Below are 13,969 nucleotides of genomic sequence, written 5' to 3'. Positions count from 1 at the left end.
GCCTCCTATTAAGCTAGCAAGGATGTGTTGTGGGGTACAGGCAAATGCTGCACTTGAGTTCCTCACCAGGAGTTCATGTAAGGATGGTTGGTTGCCCCAGAAAGAGAGAGGAACCACTCTGCAGCATGCGGGGTTCGGCATGAGGGTGCGTCTTAGTTGCTGTGTCTTAGTATTGTTAACAGGAGATGTAATTTATGTGACTTAAAGCTGCTGTGCCAACCTGCAGATGATTGTGGGCATGAGGCTGGGGGTGTGTTTGAGCTGATATTGGTGGATGGTGCTGGAACCCTCTTAGAAAACCTGGTGAGAGTTTTGATGAGCAAAATAGAAACATGTTTTCCAGCATCCTTCTGTTCCTGTAACTTCCTGGCATGACTTTCAAGGAAATGTCTCAAAATGATGATATGAGTGAATTTCTGTATGCTATTCCCTTCTAATGAGTATGCTTCTAGAAGTGACTGGGTGCTGTGGTTCACAGGATTAGGTGATGGCTGAGAGCTTTACCTTCCCAGGGATGTCTATGATGCCTGAGAGCTTTACCTTCCTAGGGATGTCTGTGATGCCTGAGACAAATGGTTGTCTCCTGACATAAAACCTTATACATGGGATGAGCTATATCGAATTTCATGCTTATTTCCCTTTCCTTTCTGAGTTGTGGGAAACAAACATGGGTGTTGGAAGCTCTGCCTTTTCCTCCCCACTACTCCAGGATCTGTTATCAGGTTTCAGAGCCCAGAAACATTGCAAACAGGTTGATTAGCCAATTACTTAGGCTGCTGGTACGATCAGCCTTAGTTCATTTTGCTTTGTATTTCAGGGCAACTGATTCCTTACATAGGAGTTCCCAGAATGTTTTTGATGCTGCCAGTTCCCAAGGAGCTAGCTTAACTATGCCAATGGGATCTGACATGCATTGTAGAGGGATTGGGCACTTCTCCTTGTGTTTCTTTCTTGGTCGCCTCTGTTGCCTGATGTACCCATGTGAAGGCTCTGTGCTCTTCAAGACAGTTGAGTTGATACTGCTGTCCTGCTCTCCCTCCCCACACTGGCTTCAAATTACTCTTGAGCTGTTTAGAGAGCTTATTACTGAAGGAGCTTGGGGTACTGGTTTGATAGGGTGCAGGCAGTGGTACATATCAGCTTCTCCTGAAAATCACAACCCTGCCTTCTCGTTTCTTATACAGTGTGGAGCCTGCATGTGTACAAGCAGAAAAGCAAAGTTCTTTTCCTTGTGTTTTGACTCTAAAAAGATGGAGTCACATTTCTTTCAGTTCATGCCTGGAGTGAGTGTGATGGACACAGTATGATTCTGGCACAATACCACTCTGCATGATGAAAGCAACACATGGCCTGGTGGGACCCTGGGCTTGGGCTTGTTGCAGGCGAGTGTTTGATGTGTGTGATGCTGTAGGACATGATCAGGGTATACCGAGTCTCCGTAGCCGCTTATCCAAGTTGCACCAGCTGAGTCTTGATGTTCTTTGCTGCTCTTCTGTTTACTTAGATGTGCTTTTAAGGAGTCAGCCCTTCTTTCCCCAGAGGCCGGAGCTTCTTTTGAAGGTGGTGGTTTTCTCTACCACCAGGTCTTTGGCCTTTTCAACATGTGTCTCTGCCCTGCTGTCCAGGGAGGCAGGGGCAGAAGTCCCAGGAGTTGTGGACAGTCAGAAGAAGCTGCTTCTGCTGTTTCAGCAAACTGCAGCAGTATGTCACCGCTCTGCTCTCATTTGTACCCAGAACAAGCTGCAGATCCTCAGAGTTAAGCCCTGGCATTAGCAGAGGATAAAGAGGCCTAGACACAGTAGTAAAGTTAAAAACCACAGTTCTGGATGAGCAGCAGGAAGAGAACATGCAAGAAATCAATGCCGGGTGACTTCATTTTTGCTTAACGTTTTGAAGCGCTTGTGGTGAGGTTTATGCAGTGAGTCAAAGAGCCCTTATTAACTGTATTTACCAGTGCCTGCAGACCCTGATCAATTGGCAGAAAAGTTTAACAGGCTGCGGGAAAGTGTATACAGCCACTTTGAAGGGGAAAGAATATGACAGGAAACTGGCACACACACAGCTGGAAAAGGTTCTTTACCTGGTGAAGCAATGACGTATCTTCCTCTGCTGTTGTGGTGCATTTTGCTTTGCCTGTATCTTTCGTGGTTTCTCTGATGTCCCCCACCCCCAACTCTCCTCATGGCAGGCAGGCTCCTTGGTGGTGCCAGCGTGTGGTCTGATGCCACAGCCGCTGGCCCCACATCTCTGGAGGTCTGAGCTTGTGTGCCACAGAGGTGCACTGCAGGCTGTAGGACATCCTACCCTGTGTCCACAGCATGGGGGATCGCATAGATACTGCTTTGCTTTGACCACTAAAAAACAACATAAGAAATCCATTGGTAAAAATAAGTTAATTTGCCTGATGTGGTTTGCTTTGTGCTTTTTGTAAACTGACATGTAGAGAAGATACAGAGGGCTTAGGGGTGCAGATACGATGCCATTCTGCTTCTGCTGGGAGCTCAGTTTGGTTGTGTCAGTTCCTGATGTTGTTCTTCAGTTCTGAATTTCACCTCCTTGGATGCAGCATTGGCATTTTGGGGGTTGTTTGTCCGTCTTCCTTATTAGAATTTATTAACTGGTTTCTAGAGAAGTGGTAAGTGCCTGTTCTTACTGAAATCAGTACAGAAATTCAAACGAGTGTAAACTGAGCTTTTGCCAGAAAGCACTTTGAGGTGGAGTTCAGGCTTTGAGTTTGTCAAGTTAAGAGCTAGAATAAATCTTAACCCACACTCCTAGCCCTGGTAAATAAATGAGGGATGATTCCCTCACTAAGAGAAGATGATGGTCTCTCCAGCAGTAAAGCAGAGTGCAAGTACAAGACAACTACATTTGAACTTTGATAATAATTTTGATCTTGTGAGTGTAACTGCTGACTAATCAGCAGAAATAAATTTTGGTTGTTCTCTACAAAGTGGAGAGATTAGTTCCAAACGCTGGTTAAATGATTTGCTCTGCTGCTAGTGAGTCATTTGTGACCTGTGCCCAATTCCTGCAGATGAGTTGGCTTTTTGTAAGGATTTGCCTATGACTTCAGACTATTTGGCCTTTTTTCTCCAAGGTTTTGCTTCAGATATTATGTGACTGACTGACTGATGCTGCTTTTGCTCTCAGGTTGGATGAATAAATGTTTCAGACAGCCAGAAATGTAATATGCAAGGATGCTCTTAGGTAATCTGGTATTTGGAGTTGTCCTTAACCCCAAGTTTCTGTTTCATATTTTGCGACTGGTACCACCCCACCGGGTCTGTCTGCAGGCAAGAAAAACTGCTGTTGCTCAGGCCTTTGGAGTAGTTAAGAGCTTGTTTTCAGATCAAGTAGCCTTCATGGCTCCAGTCTGAATTTTGGGAGCAGCCTGCGTCTGATCTTTATGTGGGATGCTGATCGCAGTGCAGCCACTGCTGGAGGTCAGCCTCTTTCATGAGAAGTCAGAAAGAGCCAGACTGGAGTCACATTAGGCTCAGTAAACTGCCAGGATATCTGAACAAACTAATCATGTCCAGGTCATCATTATCTTAAGTGAGTCAGAGATGTGTTCAGGCTGTTTATTAAGATAATTGGGAGAAGGGAAGAGGGATGTTTGCAGTCTGTGGAATAGAGTGGTGAGGCGGTGGAGTGTATTGCAACATCTGATACAAGAGAGAAGGAGCTCATGGTCTTGCAAGTTGATGTTCTGCATGTGTCCAGGGCCTGGTCCTGCTGGGATTCAGTCCCTGGTGTCAATAACAGGGATGTAAGGTGGCATCATGGTAATGCAGTACACACATTTCAAACACCACCAATGTGAGCTCATTTTGTCAGGCTAAAGAGTTGTACCTCTGCCCAGATTTCCTCATGAGGCCTTGTTGCCTGGTAGTTTTAGAGATATCTAAACAGGTAATTTTAGAGATCAACAGAACGTTTTGGTTTTGCTGCATCAGTGCCAAGCAATGTTTGGGGATGATAGAAGCAGCTGTAGTCACTCCTTCCTTGGTAGTGCCTGGTCCAGTCCCTCGTAGATTGCTGAAGGTGGCTGCAGGTTTGCTTTCTGTTTCCTGAGACACATTTTTTCATCAAACGGTGCCAGAGGGGGTTGCAAGTTTAAGAGTGTTTAAGCTCCAGTCATGCACTCAGCGCTGCTAGAACAACTCCAGAGGTACACATCCCCCACAGCCATCACATCTCACAATGCACAGACGTTGCAGGCGACTGAGAAGGGACTTGCTTAGAGACAGGTAAGTGTCATTTTTCTCCTTCCAGGGAGCTATTGTGTGTAATATGCTGAATTCAGACCTCTAGCAGGAATTATTTTGATGGATCCGCTCTAAATGCATAAAGGGTAACTGACTGCATTAGACAGTATCAGTGAGAAACTGTCAGTCCCTGCTTAGGCACTAGCATGGGCTCTTCTGGCTGGAAATGCTGCAGGTCTGGCACTGTGTGCGAGCAGAAAACCAGAATAGCCACGTGCTGCTGGAGGCTGAGGTTAATGCCCACTGTTGCTCCCGTCTGACTGCCCAGGTCAGGACTGGCGGCTGGAGGATGCAGCCGGGGTGCCAGCAGGTATGACAGAGCTGTGGGAGGTGTTCGGCATGACTGTTCACTCCTTGAGAAAGCTCAGGAGCACAGAACTGCAAGGGTGGCTACTTGATAGTGCTAGTCTCTTATTTTCATCAACAATAAGCAAAAAACGCTCTGGTGTGACTTAACCCTTCTGCCTGGTGCCAGCAGAGTGTGCATTACAGACGGAACGCCTCTTTTGCAGCCACATGAAACACTTGCCACTCAATCCCAACAGAAGATCTGTATAGCCACAGCTTCAGAAGAAGGCAGCAAAGTCCCTGACAGTGCATCTTGGATGAAAATACCGTCCTATGACTAGACTGAAAGTTCAGTTTAATCCTCTTAACCTCAGAGGGGACTCCCGGGAGTTGGGTACTGTTCTGTGTAGGCCCTTAAGCTCCTCTGCATGACTGTAATGCTGGAACCATCTAATCTTGTGCCAGATTTCCTTCCCTGGATTCAGTGGTACTGGCCTGAGCCTCAAAGAAAATGGCAGATGGATATCAATAGCAGTCTTACAAGGGAAGAAGAACATCTTTCGCCAAAGAAACCAGAGTGATCTTTAGGAAATAAAGACGACTCCTGAGCATAAAAGATATCATCAGGTACACCCAAATGAGTAAGGTTCGACAGTGTCCCTTCTAAGGAAGAAGATCTGTAAGACTCCAAAGAGCAAGAAAATGTGTGATCATGAGCTATAGATGCAGCACAGACTGAAATCTGGGTCTTTGATCCTGAAAGGACCACTGAAAACAAATGGGCTGCATATGAATCTATTTGGGTGATCCCCTGAAGGGATGGCTGAACCTTTTGGGGCATGTCTATGCCATTAGTTTATAGCACTGTAGAGCTCAGGTTTGCCAGCTACCTGGGCTGTTGGCCTGCCAGCATAGGGAGGGAGGCATCCCATAGCTTGCTGGACATGAGCCACAGAGGACTTTGCTGCCAAGCCTGACCCATCTGAGACCTCTCCATCTCTTGCCTGTGCTCCCTTTTGAGTAAGGACGGATCCTCATGGGCTTGGAGCTTCTACCAGATCTTACCCAGGCCCATGCTTAGGTTCCCCAACAAGAAATCAGAGGATGACCATCTCTTCAGTTGGAAAGGAGGTTACTTTAACATAACATCCTTGGAATTGCCTGAAATGATGTTCTTGTCTGGAGAAGTAAGTAGATGTTCACTGATCATGGTGCAGGGATGTGTGTATATTTGTGTTTGTATGCATAGTAGGAATCAAATATTCATGGTGGAAATTGGTGTTGGATTTCTAAGGGAAGAGACACAATCATTATATGTGATCTGTTGCCTGAGGCAGAGAACTGAAAGTCAGGATGGTAAAGTCAGTGGATTACGCTGTGCCATGGAGGTAAGTTTTTGCTGCAGCTTCCCAACCTGTAATCCTGCATAAATGATTTAAGTCCCCTACAGTGCACTGGTGGTATCTGTACGCTCTGGCTGCCAGGGATGGATGAGAAGAGCCTGTCTCTGAGCTGGTCCTGGGCATGATTCAAGAAAGCAATTCTTAAGACCCCCAGCAGCAAGCATGTCCCTGTGTCACAGAGACTGAGCTGGGGCCTCCCACAGAGCTCAACTTCAAGCTCAGAGCAGCTTCTGGGTTTAGAAAGAAGCGGGGAGCCACAAGGGTCCTTTCCCAAGGGACATTCCAGCCCAAGTGCAGGCATTGCACATGCTGCTCCCTGCTCCCTCACAACCCCCTGAATAAAGACTTTGTTCTAGGAGATATAGATTATATATATTTTAAGGCTCCATGAATCATTCATAGCCCAAAGATGAAACTGAACATCAGAGCTAAGGAAAGGCTGAGGGTATGAGGCGAGGAACCTTCCATTATTTATTGTACTAAATCTTGACCTGGTAGCATCTTCTCCCTGCAGCCCTGCCTTTGCTTTGGGAAGCCCTCTTTTCTTCCCAAAATCTGAAGTACTCTCCCACTTTCAGTAGGTAATTGTAGCAAGAACCTAATCAACTGCTTCCCTTGTTGCGCAGCTTGATGGTTGGCCTTTAAAAGAGTAATGGGTATGTCCTGGTGAGCATGTGAGAGCACAGCGGGGCTGCCGGGAGAATCACGGATCTGTTGGCTTGGATGGAGAATTTGAGAGTCCTAGGTATGTTCTGGGATCAAACAGTGTTGAAGGGTTAACACTGGGTCTGGCACACAGTAGCAGGGGAAAATGTAATTGAATGGTTTGGAAAGAGATGGCTGGCTGCTTTCTGACTGAGCCAGGCACTTCCAGACTCAGTGTGTCACAAGCCAACTGTGAATAAGGGCTCCTGCTCATTTGTGGTCACTTGGTGGACAGCATGAAATGAGTTGTGTGTGTCAGCCTTGTTCCTGGCAGCCAGATGTCCATGGCACAGAAAGTGTCTATGGTTTCTGGGTTGGAGGCTGATGCTGATGACTAAATACAGAGTGTGGCTGTGTGGCACTCGTTTGTGGCATCCTGACCTCTTGGCAAAAAGAAATATTCAACAGAACCAGTCTGAATAGCACCAGAACTCATAATCCAAAAAGTGAAAACACTGGTGGAAGAGAGTTGGTTGGCTGGTTGTTTTTTTCTTTGTGTTTTTTTGGTTTGATTCTGTAATCTAAAAGAAGGGCTGAAAGTTGAGTTTTCATCTTATAAAATCATAGTTTTCTTTCTTATTTCAGTTTTATTGCAGTAAAAATTCAGGTCCTGCCTGTCCTGATTAAATAGCAAAATGTTGTACCACAACAGCAGGAAACTATCATGTTGCTTTGTTACTGCCTTTTTAATTACTGTGACCAATTCATTGGCAAGAGTAATATTATTATTGCTAAGGGCAGGAGACACCTTCCCTTTCTGTTGCTGTACGGCCTCAGGGCTTGTAGGATGTAGCTTTGGCAGTAAAGTGAGATAAAGAGAACTTCATTTATTTGCTGCTCTTCATTTGTGCCAGCAGAAGAGCTTATGAGGCCACAGAGTAACCTGGGTGTCTGGTATGATCCAAGTTAAAAATAACCCCACTTCCACCCCTGCTCCCTGAAAGGTTATTTTTCACCCAGAACATTTCAGGGCACTGTTTTGCCAAACAGCAGTGACAGCACGAGGGAGGAGGAAGCCAGTGGTGGGGTGAGGATGGCAGGCATCCATGGGGATGGGAGGAAGCCAAACACCCAAGCAGGTTTCACCATCAGAGCTGGCAGTTGATAGTTTGCAGCAAGCAAGCGCCGTGACATCCAAGAAGGCTGCTGCAAAAACTGGGAGAGAAATGATCTGGAAACATGCACTCCTTCTAAAGTTTTTATTTTTTAATATAGAAACCTTTCAGGCCCCTTTTTAATTCATAATAAAGAGCAAGTTGAAAAGGAGGAGAGGGCAAATGAAGACAGTGAGGCTTGCTAACTTCCTTTAAAGTTGGAAGGTCACCTTTAAAAATGGATGAATGCAGCGTTTGGAGGAAGCTCCAAGGCAGCAGGCCTGGGGTTCAGCACTAGAATAGGAGGCAGAACAAAGATGAAAAGAAGAATCCAGTTGGGATCTAGGAATAGCTGCAGAACTTCAAGTGCCTGTGGTGGATTTACGTGGAGGCGGTGTTTAAGGGAGCTTCTCTACCCGCTCTCTGAAAGGTGCTGTTGTGCGTGGTGATGTGCTGGGGGAGACTTAAGTCAGGTGCTGGATAGCCAGCTGGACTGTGCAGGAGCGCGTGGATAGGTGGTATTGTTGTGGGTGTAAGCTGGAATTTGGGATAAAATTAAGGCCCTGCCTGCCTGTTCTGCATACAGGGATGCTGAATAACCCTAGAGATGTCATGCCTGCTCTGATTGTGTTCGTGTTGAGTTGTCCCCTGTCCTGGGACTCCTCGGGGTGTGAGAAAAGGGTGATCACAGCATGAGTCCAGATAATGACTCACAGGACAGAAAGCTTTTGGGCTGTGTTTTGGATGGTTTCCCGGCTTTCACTACTTTGGTCCACTTTGTGAGCTTGTGAAAGTTGTGGTGGCGTCACTGTGTCATATGGAGTTATGTGAATATATTCCCTTCTCCTTATCCCATCCAAATCAACATACTGCATGCTAAGATACAGCCATATGCTTCATGCTCCTGTTACCTGTTTCAGAAACCAGGTATTTCCTCCCCAGAGTACCCAAGAGATGAGGTGTCACAAGGAAAGAAGCCCAACATTTGAAAAGGTAACATCCTCCCTGTGCCCAGCACGGTGCTTTCTCTCCCATGCTCCCAGTGCCAGCCCTTCCCACCTCTCCTTGGAAACTGCCAGATGCAGCCTGGGAGCTCCCTGGTCATGGAGTGAGCATGTGGCAGCTATTTCCTCTTCTCTAACGAAATTAGGCATATCCTTATGGAGCTTCATACAGCCTCTAGTCCAACAGGTTCCAGGTTTGGTACCCAAATAAAGGGCCTGGGTAAGCACAGGGAAATGCATTTCACCCCAACCCCTTCCAGTCAAGGCTGAAGCATGAGATTGCTCCTGTGAAATTGTTCAGTGAATTGAAAGGACAGGATTGCAAAGGAGAAAGGACTCCTATGAGTCTACAGTGAGTTTGTAAAGTTTTGGGATCTACTGAGAAATGCTGTCTGCATGGTGTTTTGTCCTGTTGTGTTGCTTCCCTTCTTCTGTATCTGTCCTGTTTGAAGGTTTTTAGAGCACTTTTGCAATCAATAGTCAATAAGACTTGCTATGGGTATAGTTTGGAGGCCCTTTTCAGGAAGGGAAACTGAGGCAAGTGTGTTGCCTTCCCCAGGCTACTGCAGTTCATACTGAAGAATGTGGGAGTGCATGGCCAGACAGAGAGCAGGACCCCAGGGGAAGAATGACCCCAAGAGAAACCTGTGACCCTGGCACTGGTTTCAGCTGTGTCTGCCCTGGGCAGAAGTTCCCTATGACAGGGAATTAAATTATATTTCTTAAGGGTTCACTTAAGAACTGAACTCATTTCATATTTAAGCACTTGCCTGTCTTTCCCACTGAGCCAAGGCGCAGGGGCATCAGACCCATGCTATCTATTGCTTATTAAGTGGTTTAACAAGCCCAACTAATTACAATGTACTCAATGATTTTGTAGCTTATGAAAGCGGTCCCTGTTTGTTTGTGTCAGTGCTTTAATACATTAATACTCCAATTAAACTTTGGTGTGTGTGCGTGCTCACACAGCTTAACATACAGGAAGGCATTTGATGTCTTTCATATCAGCTGGGGCTTCTCTGGCTGTTTCAGCTCCAGCTCCAAAAGGATGCTTGTGGTTTTACACCTAACCTTGTCACCAAAGGGACATGCATCCCCTACATAAAAACATAGTTCTACCCTGCCAGAAATATGCTGTTTTACAAGGCTCTGGCAGACACGGGCACTCTCTGTCGTTAAGGTTTCCTTCTCTCAGACAAGCCTGGGAGAATTTCTTGGTCTTTATTTCCATCTCGGTGCTGATGATACTGGCAATTTGTGCATGAAAGTGTTGTCTTCTCTCCCTCAATTAGTCCCGAGGGGTCACCAGTGGGAGCGTGCTGTCTGCAACATTTGCACTTGTTTGCAAGGGCTGGGCACATTCGTTAAGCCACATGGGTAACAAGCGATAATCAGTGCACAAGGCACCCAGCGTGAGTCAGTGCAGGGATGGGGCTGGAGCGGGCAGCGAGGGTCAGAGGTAAAAGCCTCCTTCAGTGCACTTATAGTTCAGTGAAAAGGCGGCAATCATGGGGGGAGGAGAAGGAGAAATGACAGATTAAAGGAAATTGAGCAGCTGTAATAAATACACTTGAAATTGAAGAGCATCTAGGATGCAGTGATTATATTCCCTGCAGAGCTGAAGTGCTGAGGAGGGTCTGCAGAAAGGGCAGCGTACAAAACCACTGGCCTCTCGGTGAGCAGGCTTACAGGGAATGCAAAATGAGTTGAAGAAAGCTGGCTGGGCTTTAATGCAGGTCTTTAAGATACAGTTGGGATGCCTGCCCTAAACATTCAGTCCAGTAAAAATAAAGACAATAAAAGAAGGGATGAAAGGACTGATGTATACCAGGCTGTCTGAGCAAGAGATAGAGACCGTGCTGAAGCACTGCTGAAGTATCACAGTGAAAAGAGAGAGGAAGAGGAAGAAAGCAGGAGTAAACAGGACAGAAAGCAACAGCCATATGGAATGCTGAGGGTGTATTTCAGACAGCAAGGTCCTTTTGCACATAAGTATCTCTGAGAGACAATGAAACGGGCCTCACAGTAAGGGGGGGGGGGTTGGAGTTTTGAGAACTGTGAGCTGGTACGGAGGTTATGGAGGAGAAATTGCTTATCTTCAGAGTGTTATATGGAGAACTTAGACTGATGACAGAGAACGAAAGCCAGCTTGTATCAGCGATAAGAGGAGAGAAGGATTATTAAATATTTTTCATCTGCCAAAATTGCATCCAACTTTATAGAGGATGAAGAGAAAGATCTCCCCATATCAGTGGCCAGCTGTTCAAGGGCATGGGACAAGGTGAGAATCCTCTACAGATGGAGAGCACATCCCATAACTTACACACCTGTGGGTATGCACATGATTCGACAAGCTATTCACTGACATTTTAAATTGCCTGTCTAAAATGGGGCAGATGGATGAGAGTTGGAAGGTGGTGGACATAATGGGGACAAAAGACAGGCCAGCAAGTTTAATGTTTGCTCTGGGAAATTCTTGGAAATCTTCTTAAACTTTAAGGGATGTTGTGGGAGAACACCTGGAAAAGCAACACTCTGTGAAGGCCAGACTTATGTGGCTTGAAGTAGTGGGAGGTCACACTCAACTAATCTGCTGGTGTTCCCTGAGGATCTAACTGCCACTATATATAAGGGAAATTCAGTGGATACAGTACACTGAGATTTTCAGCAAGTATTTGACAAGGACCAGCATCAGAGATTAATGACTGGGAGTAGAAGCACTGGTGTAGGATTTAAAATAAGAGCCTGCACGGAAATCTGTTCTAAAACCATGAGACAGAAAGGAGCTATAGCTAGAAGTGTTTCCAATTGGAAAGAGGTTAAAAGTGATGTGTCCTCAGTCAGTCTTAATCATCTGTGTTTTTCATAATGTCTGCTAACGATCCGCAAGGAAACACTGGAAACAGGAGCCAGAGTCATCCCTGCTGTAACACCATGGACATGAGTGATTTTTCACCAGTGCTGACTACGGCCAAGGTCCCAAACGTGCCTAGTGCCTCTTCTGGTTTAGGAGGTGTTTGAGAGAGGAATCCCAAGTGAGAGAAGAGAGCCAGAGAGGGAAAGAGGACCCTTTTCACCCTTCTGCAATACCGTGAGCAGCACTGGGAATGTACCCACACTGGAGGAGACATGGTGTGAGGAGACTGCAATTTATGCAATGGAGATACAGCACTATCTGTGAAGAAAGGATAAATGAAGCAAGCTGGACAGCATAAGAATCTTTTCCTTCATTGAACTCCTTCCAGAAATGAAGATGTGATTTTGAACAGCTTGGTAATTATTTTTTCCTTCATTATTTTTTAATTTTGTCTACTTTCTTTACAATTCTAGTCTGGAGACCTTGGATGACTTGATGTGAGCTCCGTTTGCAGAAGAATTGCAGCCTGGCTGTGTAAATGCAAGAAGTCTGAGTGAAGTTTTGAACTTTGGGTGCTCATCTGCACTTGGGTATTGATCTGGGTAGGTTTGCCCATTACCTGCTTAAAAAATCTCTGCCCTGGGAAAAGGTTAAGGGACTTGATTTAAACTCTGATTGATAAAGAAAAGACATCAAGGTGACCTTTATAATACAAGCTGAATTTGGGGTCACTTTCCAAGTTCAGATTGCAATAATGAAACAGGATTTGCAGACAGACTGATGGATTAGATTAGTGGAAACTGGCCTCTGATTTTTCCATGTTACCATCCCAATATCTGATGCTGGCCCTCCAATTAAGACAACTCAGGAAAGCAACATATATACTCTTGTTCAAGACATTTTCTGATGAAGTGAGACCTGTCCTAGGCTAGTGAGGAGAAACAGCTAATGGCATATCGGAGATCTTTCCACCATTACATCCCACTCCGTGCTCTGCAGCATCACCCACATATATTAATCTACAAATTGCTATTGTCAGCATTGGGAAGTCCTTTTTTATGCCTCTGCATTCTCAGCTAACTGCAAAACATTATTTCCCTTTCCCTCCTTTCTCAGCAATCTTGCTCATTTTGGTCCTTTCCACTAGCAGTATGTTCTTGCTGTAAAACTTCAGTATACACATTTAAATTTAAGCTGTTAAGCCATATATGATATATATAAAAGTATATATATAATCTTGTTTTTGTAGCTGAAGATCCTAGTAGGTTGCCTTCCCCATGTGTCTTGAATACCAACTTAGCAATCATCCAGTCCTCACACATAGTTCGGTTAAAGCTGAACATGCACCTTTTCACCATCTGCAATTAATCATGTCTTCTGAGGCTACCAGCACTGCAGAATGTTTTTTCAAGTCTCACCAGGGCCCTTAAGAAGAATTAACTGGGTATTTTTCCCCTGGTGCAGCCACTGATGTTTTGCCACAGGAGAAAACTAGGATTTTTTTTTTTTCCCCTCTTGCATGCAGTGAAGTTTGTAATGTTTTTCTGTGAAAATTCACCCCAACCATCTGGCTCATAATGGCATGAGACATTGCTGAAAGATGACAGACAGACAAATGGACAAATATACAGTGTTTTATTACCCTATGTTCTCACCACGCTGGGAGTGTCAGAGACAATAAGCCAAGATGGATTCTCATTTATAATCATAATAAAGGCAGGACTCAGTGGGGATACAATAAAGCAGTACCATCAGGGGAGGAAAGGCAGTGTCCTAACAAGAGCATGTGGTTCCTTAAATAGTCCTGAACTCCTGGTGACGAGGGATTTCCAAACCGTTGTCCAAGGAGAACTTTTTCTGGTTCACTTCTTGCTCCTCGAAGTGCTCTGTTTCTGCCAAGGAGAGGAAGGTGGTGTTGGCATGACAGTGCCTCCGCTCAGGCAGTGTCTGTGAAATGAGTCGGATCCCATTATGGAGCAGCTCCAGAGCTGACGCATGGCTGAGCTGCTGCCTTTCAGAGGTCTTCTTCTGCAGGGTGTACCCAGGGTACTGGTGAGCTCCTTTCTCTCATCTAGAGCCACCCCGCCATTACCCTGCTCATTTTTCAACAGTGAGGGGGACCTGAGAAGGAAAGGTGGATTTCGTTTTTTGTGAATCATCACAGGATCACCAGTCCAATATTCATTGCATCCTGCTCGTGACTCAGGCATAGACCAAAGGAGTACAGGAAGCCCCAACTATGCAAAGACCTGGAGAGCTAAATGAGGACCAGCTGCTATTCCCATCAGATTAGCTAATTCCTTTGTATGATCCGTCCTCTTTATTCCTCTCTGCATAATTTGCTGCC

The 13,969-nt window shown here is 45.6% G+C and overlaps 1 protein-coding gene across 2 annotated transcripts in view; it reads left to right on the top strand.

The window, feature by feature from the left end:
* The window catches only part of NTRK3 (neurotrophic receptor tyrosine kinase 3), a 217,142-nt gene that overhangs the window by 147,591 nt on the left and 55,582 nt on the right, over positions 1–13,969 (top strand). The gene's annotated exons all lie outside the window — the stretch shown is intronic.

The sequence above is a fragment of the Strix aluco genome, chromosome 12, assembly GCF_031877795.1.
Source record: "Strix aluco isolate bStrAlu1 chromosome 12, bStrAlu1.hap1, whole genome shotgun sequence".
NCBI classification, from domain to species: domain Eukaryota; kingdom Metazoa; phylum Chordata; class Aves; order Strigiformes; family Strigidae; genus Strix; species Strix aluco.
This window is presented reverse-complemented; position numbering and strand designations above follow the sequence as displayed.